Raw genomic sequence first — 15,767 nt, 5'->3', positions numbered from 1 at the left:
CATGGAAGAGGTAGTGCGGCGCAAAATTGATAAGGAGTGTGCTGAGGGTAGGGTTCTGGGACCTTTTCTGGCCCCTCTCATCCCGAATTTGAGGGTTTCCACCCTTGGTGTGGTTCCCAAGAAAACAGCGGGAGAGTATCTCCTTATAAACCACCTGTCCTTCCCAAAAGGGGGATCCGTCAATGACGCTATTCTGGAACACTTGTGTTCTGTGCATTATACATCTTTTGATGAGGCTATTAGAATGGTCAGGGATTGCGGGGTTGGGGCAGAAATGGCAAAATGCGACATCAAGTCTGCATTTTGCCTTTTACTGGTTCACCCTGCTGACTTTGAGTTCTTGGCTTTTCCTTTGACGGGCAGTTTTACATGGACAGAGCACTCCCTACGGGCTGTTCTGTTTCTTGCTCAGCATTTGAGAAGTTCAGCATGTTTTTGGAGTGCGCCTTTCGTCAGTGGCTACGGTGCCATGACTCCACCCACTACCTGGATGACTTAATCTTTGCTGCACCCCACAGGACAGGGAAATGTGCCAGGCGCCTGGTGGGGTTTCAAGCCTTGGCAGATGAGTTGGGGGTGCCCCTGGCTCACGAAAAGACGGAGGGCCCTTCGCAGGTCCTGACATTCCTGGGGATTGAAGTAGATACCCTGCATCAGACATTTCGCTTGCCTGATGCCAAGGTGGCCTCCCTTAGGGACAAGCATAAAGTTTCCCTTCTGGGGTTGCAGCACCTGGCTGGGCATCTTAATTTTGCTTGCAAGGTTGTTGAGCCGGGGCGTGCTTTCTGTAGGCGTTTGTGTGATGTGATGGCCACTTTGTGGCAACCACATCATAGGGCGAAGATATCTCAAGGGGTCAGGGATGACCTTGCAGTTTGGGAGGAATTTCTCAATTCTTTCAATGGGGTCACCTTTTGGCGGAATGAGGTGTTGCTTGAAGCCGAATTGAGGGTCTCATCGGACACGTCCGGGGCCTTGGGCTTCGGGTTGTTCTTCTGGGGGCATTGGTGTGCGGAGCTCTGGCCAGCTCATTGGCATGATGTTATTCTTACAAAAGACCTTACCTTTTTGGAATTTTTTCCAATTCTGGTGGCGGTCTGGCTGTGGGGCGAGGAACTTGCCAACCATGTGGTCCACTTCTGGTGTGACAATTTGGCGGTTGTGCAGGTAATTAATATCCTCTCATCCAGGTTGCCCAGAGTCATGAGGTTGGTCAGGGCTTTCACTCTCCGGTGCCTCAGGCTGAACATATTGTTTCAGGCGAAACACGTTCCTGGGATAGATAATGGAGTGGTGGACACTTTGTCTCACCAGCAGATGGAATGTTTTCGGCAGCTTGCCCCAGATGCAGACCTTCTTCCAGTCCTGATGCCTCCAGAGCTGTGGAGTCTTGGAGGGTTGAGGCAAGCAGAGCCATTCGTCTAGCCATTGCCCCCAGCTTGCGGAAGTCATACGACCATGCGATGAGGCAGTTTGCTGGGTTCAGGCTTGAAGCGAATCTGGACCAGGTATGGCCCATTCTGGCCGAACATCTCATGCACTTCTGCATGGATCAGAAGGGCAAGGTCTTGTTAGTTAAGTCCATCAGGGGTCTCTTGGTGGCATTGGAAATCGCCAGCAAGGCACGAGGTTTTAGTGAGGTTACGGGTGATTTTAGGATTAGAAAAATGCTGGAAGGATGGACTAGGGAATCTGGAGTTAGGTCTGACGACAGGCAGCCCATATCCCCATCTATACTTCGGGGGTTGGGTGCCACTTGGGAGTCGATTTGTCAGTCGGCTTATGAGGCGGCCCTCTTCCATGCGGCATCTTTGACAGCCTTTTTTTGTGCCCTTAGGGTGGATGAATTGGTTGCACAATCCCGCACTGATCGATCCGATAGGGCATTGGTATCAGGGGATGTGCAGTTTCAAGGTGATCGGGTCACCCTTCGAATCCGTCGATCCAAGATGGATCAGGGCCAGAGGGGAGCGGTTGTGCTGTTTGGGTCCTTGTGATGAGGCCGAACTTTGTCCAGTGTGTGCCCTTCATAGGTATTTGAAATTGAGGGGTGCCGGTGAGGGGCTTCTGTTCCATCACCTTGATGAGACCCCGCTCACCTGGTACCAGTTCTGGTCAATGACCGAAAGGGCCTTGGCCAAACTGGGGTTGGCAGGAATGAAGTTTTGCATGTATTCCTTTTGGATTGGGGCGCTATGGGGTACCCTGAGGTGGCAGTATGGAAGGTTGGCCGTTGGAGGTCAGTGGCGTTTCAGCGGTATGTGCTCCCATTGCCGTTGGTTTGAGAGGCCAGTGCTCTCTTTCTTAGGTGCTGTTGTTCACCGTGGGAGGTGCTGTTGTTCACCGTGGGAGGTGTCGGATCCTCATATGCAGACACAGTATGATATTTTGGGCAGCCCATCAGGCCAAGAGGACGCCATTGGTGTCCCAGCTTGGCCTCAGTCGTTGGGCCGAAGTTGAGTGGCAGGGCTGTTGGGGCCTTCGGTGGCTGGGCTTTCTGCCACTCCCCCTCACTTTTTAGTTATTCACTTGGGTGGGAATGACCTGGGGTTGGTTATGGGCAAGGCCCTTTCTCTGCAAGCTCAGGCTGAAATAACATACATTTCTGAGCAATGGCCCAGGGTTATGATATTTTGGTCCGCTATCCTCCCATGTAGGGTGTGGCAGGAAGCGTTGGACCATGATGGGGTTGAACACACTAGGTGTAAGGCCAATAAGGCTATGCAGAATGCTTTGGGTTCTGGGTTGGGGATTTATTTGCCCCACCCTCAAATCAGGGACACATACGCTGACCTCTACAGAGGAGACGGTGTGCATTTGTTGGCCAAGGGTAATGACATCTTTTTGAACAATTTATGGCAAAAGTTATGGTTGGCTCTGCAGCATATGTGGGCCTAAGCAGAGGCTTGGCCCTTGCATTGGCAGGTTAGTTTGGGTCGGCAGAGCAGGCTGGTGAGCACCCGGTGGCACCTCCCCATTGGTGGGAAATGGGGGTCTGTCTCAAATCGGCTGGCGGGCTGTATGGCTGCCAGCTGAGAGGGCAGACTGCCCATGGGACCCCCTGAACAAGTCCTTCCCTTGGGCTTCATGGCTTGGGGTTTATGGAGCTTGAAGGGGGGAACCACTAGCCTGGCCGGCCAGGGTACAGCCATCTGCCTGGATGGCTCGCACCTGGGGCAGGGGGTGCTTGCTCAAGCAGGCGAGGAGGAGGTCCCGTTGATCCCTTGGCTCGACCTGTCCTGCTAATTATACCCCTTGCTGTTATTATGTTATTCTTGGTCAATAAAATGGCCCTGTTTTCACCCATGCCTTTGTGTCCATCTCTTCATTCCAAATAGGGGGACAAAACAAATGCATTTTTTTGGTATGCAGCTGTGTCCCTCTTGCAGCCCAGACTACCTCCTGGCAGATTGACCTGGAGTGAAGGTGCTCGTAAACCTAGGTTTCCAGAAGCTTTCTGAGAGCCAAAACAAACGAGCTGCATGAAGCGTGGAGGACACGCCTTGGTTTCCCACAAGGTTCTGTTCCACGCAATCAATGGTTTGAATGTCCCTCAGCCAATTCAAAGAAGACACAGATGCAGAGTCCTGTGAAAGAAGCAAGTCTACTACATTTAATAAACATGGAGGAGCATTAGTTACACGGAGAATAAAGAGATCACTAGTGCCCAAAGCTCATCAAAGTTACGATAACTGTGCAAGATGTTTTCTACCCTTTGGTTCATTACAATATTGGGGGTTCCATTGGCTCAAACATAATTGTGTCCCCCTTGGTCTGTCCCGGTGACCACCTCCAATGGTCCAGTGGTCCCTATTGGAAGAATAATTCTGGTCAGCACCACAATTACAATGTATCCCAATTAGTATTGCTTATCACTTTAGTACATTGTTTTATCTTTTCAAGGAACATCTCTTTCCTCTCTCACACTTCCCCATTCAAAGGGTTCTCCTTATTTCTGGCCCACTTGACAGTGTAACATTTTGCCAAGGGCATCTAAGTGTTGCTTCACCAACCTTGTACTATATAGACAGAGATTGTTCCCTTTTGGATATTGTGGGAGGGAAGCAATCTCCCCTCCTTTGGAATATGTCAAAAGCTACTTTCAGTACCCTGCATTGATTGCTTGGGACTTCTCACAGCCTTTGGAGATTCTGCTAATCTAATTAACTTGAAGCAAGCTAAGATCTCTTGCTGAGTGGTCTATTGCCCACTCCTTGTCCAGGCTTTTCCTGTCTGAAAGTAACTATTGAGATCCTCTCATTTGCAGCTGCCTTCCTGTGTCTAACTGTAACTATTCTGTGGTTACATTTGGCATGAGCAATTCCAAAAGAGATTTCCCTTATCAGCCCATAAGTGTCGAATAGCACATAGTGAATGCAGGTGCATCTTCCTAGCAGCAAACTTGCTTGATAAGCCTTACCTAGTAACCACTGCAAAACAGTAGGCACTTCACAATGATTGGTCTCAGCATTTCCAGTGCATAATATACATTCATGTGTCTCCAGTGTTAATTCTCTGCATAATGCATTAGCATACTACAATAGTACCTGAGAATAAAGTAAAGTTGCATAGAAATAGTAAAGGCACATAAAATGTTCTGGTTCATTAAACTCACTTCTATCAGTTACATGGGAAGTGTAGCAAGAAAGAACCTCTTCCTGGGAGAAGAGGGAGAGAATCCCTCTTCTCCTTGGCGGAGGTTCTTTCTCTAGATGTCTCAACTAGTTTGCTCAACTCCCTCCAACTGCCACCAGCTCCCCTAAAAGCACTCTGCAGTCAGAGGGAGCTGAGCACACTGGCAGCGGTGAGAGGGAGCTGAGTGCGCTAGAGGTGGTCAGAGGGAGCTGGCAGCGGTGATTGGCTCCTTTTACCTCTCGTTGCTCCCAGTGCTATTGGCACCCTCAGACCACCCCTGGTGCCCTCTCACCACTCCCAGCATACTCCCCTTGCTCCCCTAAATGCACTTAGCAGCCAGAAGGAGCCGAGCATGCTCATGGCGAGAGGGACAAAAAGCTAATAGCCGCTGTCAGCTCCCTCTGACCACTGCTGGTGCAATTGGCTCCCTCTCACTGGCTCCTTCTGGCTGTTGCGTGTTTTTAGGGGAGCAATGGGAGCTGGAAGGAGCAAGATGGAGCTGAGTAGACTAGATGAGATGCCTAGAGAAAGAACTTCCACATAAAGAACTTCTCTCCCTCTTCTCCCTGGCAGAGGTTTTTTCTCACCACACTTCCTGTGGAACCTTGTGGGAAACCAATGTGTGTCCTCCATGGCATCAGGAGTCTCATCTGTTTTGGCTCTGAGCCAGTCTACCAGATCTGAGTTTCACCTTTGCTAACCCCAGTTGTGTGGTCGAGTTACTGAAAGGTGCAAACACATACTTCATATAAAACTATCCAGCCTTCTGAATCCAGGCCATAGGGGCTTGATATCCTGAAACAACTGCATCCTTTAGCTAGCCTTGTCATGCTCCCAGCCCATGTCCCCTGCCAGCTCTGGTGTGGGAATGCAGTGCTGGGGGCAAAGCATGCTCCTGTGTTCTCTGAAGTACCCCTGCATGTGCTCAGGAATTATGCTGTTCCTGGCACAACACAGGAACAACCTATAACAAGTTGTTCTGGGGGCTGATTGAGTGAAAATAGCCCTCAAATTTAGTGTTTGGGGCCAATTTTCACTCTACCCCCCCCTGGGCACGACCCATTACTTCTGTGTCATGCCATGAATGATGTCATTCCTGGCATGACATGGGGCACTCTAGAGATATGCCCCCCCCCACCGCACCCTCCATCCTTCAGTTTGATCCCCCAGGGACCTGGTAACCCTACCTTTAGCACTATGGGTTCTATGTCATTTCATATAAATGTGCAATGTTCTCTGCTTGCACAAGCAGTGAGAATTTCTAGGGGCATTACTGCCTGCATTGAGGTTGCTTTGGATTATGAAACAAAGCTGAAGACTTATGGGGCTTTTTCTACAGCAGATCTGCTATCCTATATTAGATTCAGAATCTATGCTTTTCAAGGCATTTTCATCTTCAGTCAACTCACAGCTCTCTCCATCACCTATCCTCTCATTTTTTTCTCCACACCCCTGTTCCTCTTTTAACTTGAGGAAGGGGTGCCTTAGCCCTGATGATTCCTTGAGTAACACAACTATCTGGATTCTGGGGACTATGTTATGTCAATTACTTCCAACTGAGGAAACATAAGCAGTCATAAATCAATTCAAAATATTTTAGTCAAAGGCCTTGTCTTGTAAGGTATCTGTTTAGGCCAACTGCAATGATAGATTCATTCATAGTAACCAGACAGCAAATTCAAAATACTAATGTATCTATACATTAAAATATGCTGACCATATTGCTAAAAATATTATTTTTATCTCTTCTTTGATGTTTGTAGCTAGCCCAGAAAGAGTGTTTTCAAATTTTCAGCTGATTTCCAGTTGCTCCATTTACTGTTCCTTTCTTATATTTATATCAAACTTTTTGAATATAAAGTCTTGAAGTGGAATTATAACCCTTTTAAAATGTTATTGCTTCTCCCTTACAGGCTTGCCAGGTTCCCACTGGTGTTGGATAATCCCTACCACCACTAAACTGGGTGGCAGAAAAAAAATAGGCGGAGGAATGGGGCGGGGGGAGGGGCAACAGGTAGCATCCTGATGCACAGACATCACTCAATGTGTGCCCAGAAGTGATGTTGCAGCATTGCCAGGGATACTCTAACATTTTGGTAAAACTCTATGGTTAAACAAAGTTTTGCCCTAATGCTAGAGCATCACTGGTGACACATTGACATCACTTCCAGGTATACGGGGAGGGATGTCAGTGCATCTCTGGCAATGTCATTATGTTGTTGGCAAGCTCTCCACTCCTGGAAGTCTCCCACTAGTTGCCAAACTTATGCTGGCAATCCTACTCCCCTTCCATGCTCAATATATTAGTCCCCCCCATGTGGCTCTAAGGTAGGATATCTGTTTTCCATGCAGAAGGTTCCAAGTACAATCCCTGGCATCTCTGAGCCTCGCTTTAAGTGACATCTTCCACGCGAAGGGCACTTGATCATTTTCGCAAGTCTTTCTGGGTACTGAAGTCCCTCTCCCACACCCCTTTTCCTTCTGTTCCTTCCCGTCTCCGTTAGCACGGCTGGCTGAAGAGACGGAGAAAGCCTACGAGAGCAGCTTTTGCAAATCGTCTTGCTGGGGGGTGGGGAATGCTCTAGAGAAAGCTGACATGTGAAGTCCTCCCCTCTCTGTTAGAACTGTTAGGATCGCTGCCTTAAAAGTCAGAGAAAGCCTGCGTTTGCAAATCGTTTCTCTAGTCGCAAGCCTGCTCTCAATGATCTTTGGGGGCGGGCAGCTGCAACTTTCTAAGCTTTCTCTAGAGTATTTCCCCCCCTCCCCGAGCAAGACGATTAGCAAAGTTGCAGCGGGCAGCTCGGGGAGGGGGGGAATACTCTAGAGAAAGCTTAGAAAGTTGCAGCTGCCCGCCCCCAAAGATCATTGAGAGCAGGCTTGCGACTAGAGAAACGATTTGCAAACACAGGCTTTCTCTGACTTTTAAGGCAGCGATCCTAACAGTTCTAACAGAGAGGGGAGGACTTCACATGTCAGCTTTCTCTAGAGCATTCCCCACCCTCCAGCAAGACGATTTGCAAAAGCTGCTCTCGTAGGCTTTCTCCGTCTCTTCAGGCAGCCGTGCTAACGGAGAGGGGGAGGAACAGAAGGAAAAGGGGTGTGGGAGAGGGACTTCAGTACCCAGAAAGACTTGCGAAAATGATCAAGTGCCCTTCGCGTGGAAGATGTCACTTGTAGCGAGGCTCTCAGTGAAAATGATTGGGTGGTAACCAATGTCAAAGACGTCTAGCTAAAATCCTGGAGAGCTACTGCTAGTCAGAGTAGATAATACTAACCCTGATAGACTAACACTGTTGAGTCAGTACCAAGCAGCTTCGTATGTGTGCACTGATTGCTGAGAGAATGGGTACTAAAATGATGACCTGCCAAGGGAAGCACAGTCCACTAACCATGTTCCAAGTGCCCATGTTGTCCCTGCCCAGCATACTATTGTCCCTGCAAGGGGTCCCTTTTCCCCTGCAAAGTGTTCCTGTTCCTTGCAAATCACTGTCTCTGGATTGTTGCCTTTCAAAATACTGTTTGCACAACGTTTATACCTGCCATTCTTCAAGGTTTCACTCCTTTCCCAAGGTCTGAGTGGGGGCAGAGGTATCTCATTTTTAATTCACATGCTTGAAACACTAAGGTGTCATGTAGTGTTCAATCTACCACTTTACTTGCTAGTGAGGCAAATTTTGAACTATTGATAACAGATTTCAGTGCTATTATGTGTTTTTCTAGCAATTCTTTAACCTAAAGAACAAACACATTCTTGGTCTTTGAAGCAATCAATCAATACATAATGCAGCAACTGGAGTAGAGCCTTCAACAATGGGCAATGAGGGGACATGGGCAGCGATCTTTAGTATGGGGAAAAGACAGCTGAGTCCCTATTTCTTATCTTACCTGGGTGGAGGGTGTCCGCCAACTCTGTACCAAAACCTGTGCCCACTGCCATTTTACTATTTTTATCTCTTTTTAATGGATATTTCTGCCTGTGCTAGATACAATCCTGATGAACCACCCCAACCCTGATAAAAAGTATGAGCTCTTTGAGTTTTCATATGAAGTGAAAACAATGAGCTGGCACATTTTTTCACGGTCTTGTAGTTACATGTTTTGAGGGATAAAAACCGAGCTCTGTATCTGTAAAAAGTTTTTAGTCCCTCTGGCTATAAGTACATTACGAAAGCATCATAAATGTTTAACGGCCATTGTGGGTCTGGAAAGATGCTGCAAATGTGGAGAAGATAAAAGGCAAAGGGGGGCTTGCTTTATCTTCATGAATGACTGTGACAGATTTAAAAAAAAAATCATTCCAGGTTTTGCCTCAGCCTTTTAACACAATTGAAATGAGCCAGTGATGCTTTTATAGGTCTGACTTACTGCTGATCTTGGGGCAGAACATCTTGTGTGACACAGATGTTATCATATTAATCTGGACAACTAAAATTCAGTCTGGCAATTTAGAGAAGACCGCAATTGACAAGACAATATTGGTTTGTAATATAGAGATTAAAAATATTTTCATAAAGAGCTGTCTATTACCTTCTTTATATATTTAAGTTTCCCATTTTAAAACTTCCATAAGGCTGAAGCTAAAAATTGAAATAAATGCTTTGATGTCTTTGACTGTTTTGAACCAGTGAACCACGGAACAATGCAGCTGGGATTGACTTGTAGATCATTCAATTGAACTCATCCTATGAAGCAAGGCTGAGTACACACCAGTCTTGCCACACTAACCATCCAGACCATAGTATACCCATTCAGAGATTATAATTGTGAAAGTAGAATAACTGTTTATATTTATTATTTATTTACTACATATATATCTTGCCTTTCTCCCTAGTGATGATCCAAAGTGGCTTATATCATTCTCTCCTCCATTTTAACTTCACAAAAACCCTGTGAGGTAGGATAGGCTGCATAACTGGACCAAGGTTACACAGAAAGCTTCCAGGGCAAAAAGGGGATTCAGATCTGTGTATTCCAGCTCCTACTCTGATACTCTAGCCACTACACCACACTGGCTCTCCCGTAGAGGTGGGCATGGACTGGAAAATGGACCTAAATTTGACACAAATTTGCCCTGTTCAGTGTACGTGAACAAGTGGCCCATGCATGGGAGGTGCTTTTTTCACGGAGCCACAACTTCTGGGTGGGTCCATTGCTCTATGAATAAAGACATCCCTGCACTGAGCAATCAATTCCCTAGGCAATGTAGGAGCCACCTGCAGATCTTTTGCTGCCTTTGGAACACACCAATCTTAGCCATGAGAAGCTTGATAGGCAGCTCTGGCTGCCAAACAGAGAGCTCCCATTATTCTCTATGTGAGCATTTAGGAAGGAGCTGCAGTTTATTTTATTTATTTATAGTCTGCCTTTCTCACAGAGATTGTGGATTACATACTTCAAGTGAATACAATATAATCAATAACTAGGAAATTTGCTGAGCAAAAATACAGTATGATCAACCGTTGGGACTTTAATAATAACAACAACAACATTCAATTTATATACTGCCCTTCAGGATGACTTAACACCCACTCAGAGCAGTTTACAAGGTATGTTATCATTATCTCCACAACAACAATCACCCTGTGAGGTGGGTGGGGCTGAGAGAGCTCCTAGAAGCTGTGACTGATCCAAGTCACTCAGCTCGCTTCAAGCGGAGGAGTGGGAAATCAAATCTTGTTCTCCAGATTAGAGTCCCATGCTCTTTACTACACCAAACTGGCTCTCACCCCCCAAAAAACAGATACAATAGGGTATGTTAGCTGCAAATTAGAAAGACAGCATAAAGCCAAACATAGATGAAACCTTTCTGAATTAAAGCCTAAGTAATTAACATGACATCTTTAACAAAGTTCAACTACCTAGTAGCTTATCTATATCAGTAGACAGTACCCCAAAGCCTAGTCTACAGCACCTACTTCTTAACAAGGTGTCTCTTTGAGCTATTTCTCATGACACAGCCTTATAATCTGAGAAGAAAGCCCTCCTAAGTACTATGTGCGATCTTCATGAACATTTGATTAAGCTCCAAGTGATGAATATTTGATTGAAAATTGTGAGCAGCGCTCTTGAGAATACACACAAAACCCAGCTTTTTATCAAATGCTTATAATTGTTCTAAATTATTACTAATGTTCTGAACACATGTATTCTCAACACTGCTTTCTTATGGCTATTTCTTTTCCTACTCTGTTCACCATTTGTCCAACCCATCTGAAAAGGAAAAAAAATAAACAAATGGTATGCCTGAGATTGCCTTAAGATAGGAAGGTGGTTGTGGTGGCAGTGGTAGTGGTTGTGGCGGTGATAAGGGAATTATTTCTCAGATAAGAGATTTTTTTGTTATTTCCAGCCTCAGCCAGCGAACACGCTTTACTTCCAAAGCCAAGTATATTTGTGTTTACAAATTATGCTACATTGTAATTTAATTTAATAAATTCTGAACATGCACCAGTATTAGGAATACCACCAACTGATGAGTGCCACTGGCTATGAAGGTGAAAAGGCAGCATATACTTTCAAAATGTAGCAGATTTAAAATGGCACATGATCTGCCCATGATAAAGATAGGGCAATAACAATCTATCCAAGAAAGTAAATTGGGAGCATGCATCACCACCAGTGGCAAACAGGCCAGCTGCCATTCTGAATGCTGCCAACTGTACAGATACAAAACTATTCAAAACTCTGGTCATTTTAAACTGAGAACAAATAATCAATGCAATCCTATAGGGCAATCAGCTTGAGAGGAAATTGACATTATGACTGAGATAAATTCAATTTTCAAATAGCTTATGTGTAAAAATCAAAACATATCTATCCATGTCCATGTTTTCAGTAAGTCCTGTGTAAAAGGGAAGAACATACTGATATTTCATCATCTAACTTATACATGAAGATTTACAGGGAATATTCCCTTCCCTATCGGTCCCATGTAATAAGCAGCAAGTTGTAATGGAAAGTGTACATTTGGAGTGTGCACCAAGAAACAATTTGTTATAATTTTTCTGAGGTTTGAGGGTTGTTTATGTTCATGGAGGACATAACCAGTACAGAATTCAAATCTATGTGGTTTGTTTGGGTTCTGGAGGTTTGATGAATCTATCAGAGGGTCTGGGGCAGTGTTTATAAATATAATAATACAAAATTTGAATAGAACACAGTCCTTCCTCTAATCTAAAGATCCCCCCCCCCCACGTTTCAAGCAAATTGGACCTAGGATTTGATTTTTACAGATCCTCAAAGCCAGGGTATCTCTGCTTCTTTCCACTTCTTTCCACTGATTCCTATTGAGGGGAAATGGATGCAGCCACCAGAATTGGGGGGGGGGGGGACCCCTGTCTGCATTCATTTCATTTTCCTACTAGTACAGTAACTGAATGACATTTTTAAAAACGTTTCCACTAAAAACCCTGCATTGGCCATCTTTCCTTGTTGCAGTCTGTTGTTTGTTTCCTTTCACAAAGTGAGGAAGGCTTCCTTTGCAGAAAACCTCCCCCACTCCTATCCCATCCTGCAGCTCCTGCATTGTTCCCCATGACGGGACTTTTTTCTGGGGGGGTGGAGTGGCTGTTTTTCCACCAAATGACACCAAATTGTGCTGGAGCTAGTGCTGGCTGTCCAGAAAAGAACCCCAAGTTTCAAACAAATTGGAACAAGGGGTCCAATTCTGTAGGCCCCTGATCAAGTCATAGCAGCTGCCAAGACCAAAAGAACTCCTCCACCGCCAAAGAGAAAAAGAAGGAGAACTGTGGCTCTCTGTGATTTGTCTTCAAAGGTAATTGGTGGGACTTCTTCCTTGCAAGAATCCAATTGAGAGAAATACTGTTGCTCAGAAAATCAGTAGAATCACGCCCCCCCCCCCCAAACCCACAAACAGATTCTGAATTGCTGGTAGGCAAGTGCTCAAAAAAGTACATGGGTTGTTCAGGGAAGGGGATTTGTAATACACAAGAATCCTAGATTTTGTATTCTCATTCCAGGATATCACCATAATGACCTGAACCAGCAATTTCCATGTATATCTTTGGCTACAGAATTTCATAATGGGTGCCCATATTGAACATGGTTGTCACAGACCACTCTGGTTTAATATAGGAAGATGAATCCTCATTGGAGGAGGACATCCTTCCTCCCAAGCCCTCCCTTGGCAGACCTCTTCCCCTAAAAGGACCCCAAGGCAGCCCTAATCCCAGAGCCAGCAGAGTACTGAAACATGGAGGCTCCAGCATGGACACACCCACTGCTAGACCTGCCACAGTCTCTCAAAAGATCCCAGGAGCAGAGAAGATGAAGGTGAAAGGCTAGGGCAGAGGCCTGGATCAGATGGATCAGGAGGATCAGGTGCAGCAGTGCACCCTTGGCAGCCCGAGCCTCTGACTGAGGATGTATAAGGAGAAATGACCATGTCATTGTAGGATCTGGGCCCCTGTACTTCTCCAGCATACAGAAGAAGATTCAGCTTGTAGATGACTGAACTTGTAGAAAAGAGCCTAACATGGAACCCAGCCTCACCTGCAGGAGAAACTCCCTAAAAAGGCTACACTGAGGCTGGAGCCAGAGTGGAATCAACTTGTCCATAGTCTTTCTGGCTATGCCACCAGTTGTGTGGCCTAGGTTTTTGGGGGGGGGGGGTGATTTTTGGAACCTTATTTTTGGACTGCCTTTTGGGCTTGCCTTTGGATTATATAACCTAACCCTTGACTATGATTTTGGACTGTGACATGAGAACCACAGCTGTTGAAGACCTTGCTTATCTAAGAAGAACAAAGACTTACACATTGTTGAGCAGGTACATTTTTGACCCTTGATTGTCCCAATTACAGCCTCCATCTTTAAAAAAAATGGATTTCCAGACCCTGACTCTGTGTATGCCATCAGAAATTGTGACTTTTGGTGTCACTGCAGTGATACAGCACCAAATGATGATTTTGCATTCCAAAAGGAATATCTAACTGCAAACAACTGTGAACACTAGAAATGCACCTCTTAATATTGAGAGAATGCTTTCATTTTGGAGGAGGGCAGCTTTTCTAAAGCTTGTCCAAATTTCCTAGTAGACAATTGTGTCTGACCCTACATTATTTGAGGTGAGGAAAGCATGGATTGTTTCTTTGTTGATCTTATTTTGTGTGGTTTTTCCAAAGGGTTAGGGACAATATGTGGATTCAGGTGAATGACTCCAGAAATTGGTGTGGTGAATGGAATATTAACTTTGCCAACTGAATTAAGCAGCCACTGAAAAGTCCAGAGAAAGCTGTTGGTTTCTACAGTCAACCAGATTGCACTAGACCAAGTGACACACATAAGGGGGAGCCTTCCCTTGACGTTTGTATGCACAATCATGCGATCCAAGAATACTTTTTCTTGAGCCCCAGCCTGAAACTCCACATTGGAGAGATCCAGAATGCACTGCTACTTGCTGAAATGATGATGAATCTTGCAATCAATAGCTACCTCCAACTGTGTATTGACCAATAGCAGGAACTATATCAAATGCATGGGCATGGTTCTTCAGCATGTCTGTCCTCCATTTTCATTTTTACAGTTGTCAAGTTGCTTTATTTTGTTTTGCATGTGCCTTAAATAAGCAGGATTTTCAAGTGAGGATGCTGTTGTCAGCAGTGACATCATCAGTGATGTCTCAGCACACCCCTCCCCCTTTTTAATGTTTTTATGCATGCTTATAATGATATAAGAGCTGGTTTTGGGGGGCGATTGAAAATGAACACATGGGGAAGTCTGCATGGGGAAGCCTAAAAGAAGAGCAGCTCCACCATAACTAGCTCCACCATAACTAGTTCTTCCCCCCATGGTCCAAACTGAAGAGCATCACCAGGGCTGAGGAAGCAGAGCAAGCCAGCAGAGGCCCGCTCTGGCAGGGCAAACTGACCTCAGTTGAGACAGAGCCCACAGCAGCAGTGGCTATGTGCTTTTCATACTGTGCTGCTTTTTCACCCCCCACAGGGCTTTTGCAATTTTTAAAAATCATTTTCATAACATTATATCGACCTTCCATTGTAACAATACATGTAGCAGATTCTCTGAATTCCCAAGAAATCTTTAACCCATTCCTTTGCAGAGATACAAGATCTCCACAATGGAATAAGCTAAATACTTGCTTTTTAAAAAATGAAAGCTGAGAATTCAGAGAAAAAATGGGCTTCTAGAAAGAGACCAGGATAAAAGAACTGGGTGGGAAATGAGAGAAAAAACAAAACAAAACAAAAATCTGAAGCAAAAACTAAAGGCAAAAAATGTGTATAAGACCAGAACACACACACACATAAAGGTGGAAAGTCTCTAGATTTGAACCTTGCTCTTCAATCAAATAGACCAAAATGGCTACCCACTGGAATTTTTTTCTTGGGAACCCACACTACTAGTACACACAGTTTTTGGTATTCATTAAGTTGGATCCAGACTAAATTGGCCATTTCCACCAGTACCTCCTTCCTGCTGCAGTTTCCCTCCCCCCTCCCTCCCATGTCATTCCTTGAGAATCGGATCCACTATCTCCCAGGAGCAGAATTTTGTGAAGATGGGTGGGCTCCAGTGGGAGGCGAAGACAGTTCCAGTCTGCCAAAGGATAATTTAGTCTGGAACTAACCCATCATGTTGGTTCATGCTAAGAACTTACAGAATTGAACTATAATTTCTATACAATTGCACAAGAGCATACATGATATTTGCAATTATTGGTTCAGAAGTCAAGTGGGCAGAATGCTATAGAAACTCACTACGAAACCTTTCCCCAACATGAGCAGGATTGAGACAACCAAGCAAAGCACCTCTTTTGTAAATCAGTCTTTTTTCTGATGGCTGGAATGTGTGAATATCACATACAGAGGAGTCAGCCATGGGAAAGCAGTATGAGAAAATGCACAAGCAAAAAGAATTGCAAGGAAATTCAGAACAATTCTGAGTGCTTAATAAATGTGACCCCCTCTCCCCCAGCCATTCAAGGGCATTGCTTGTAATTTATGATCAGATTGTGACTGGAGCAGAGAAGGGATTACACATCAGTGTTTGAAACTTGCTTGATGTTGCAATTCTTAAAACCTTTTGGAAATTTTAGGGAAAAGATCTCATATACACTTTAATTGCTGGATGTAAGAGATTAACAATTTAAGAAA

Source organism: Eublepharis macularius, chromosome 4, assembly GCF_028583425.1.
Source record: "Eublepharis macularius isolate TG4126 chromosome 4, MPM_Emac_v1.0, whole genome shotgun sequence".
Classification (NCBI taxonomy): Eukaryota; Metazoa; Chordata; class Lepidosauria; order Squamata; family Eublepharidae; genus Eublepharis; species Eublepharis macularius.
This window is presented reverse-complemented; position numbering follows the sequence as displayed.